Consider the following 280-nt stretch of genomic DNA (forward strand, 5'->3'; position numbering starts at 1 on the left):
ACAAAAACAAACAAAAAAACAAATGCAGCAATAGCGATAATCTTGGATATCGCGGCCTTCAGTTTGATGGAGTAGAGATTGCTTGAGTATATTACACGAAGCAACAATGCTACCTTGCCACAGGCAACATGTTTCCTCGACAAAATTCTGCATGCACGTCCAGAGCCTGCAGCAGGGTCATGCAGTTCATGATGGTATGGAAAGATCAGACAAAATGGAATTTATTTCAGTGCATCACAGCGTAATGTTTATAGATACAGCTCATGACCAGGTCTGTTAT

The sequence above is a fragment of the Penaeus monodon genome, chromosome 33 (genome assembly GCF_015228065.2).
Source record: "Penaeus monodon isolate SGIC_2016 chromosome 33, NSTDA_Pmon_1, whole genome shotgun sequence".
In the NCBI taxonomy this organism is placed as follows: Eukaryota; Metazoa; Arthropoda; class Malacostraca; order Decapoda; family Penaeidae; genus Penaeus; species Penaeus monodon.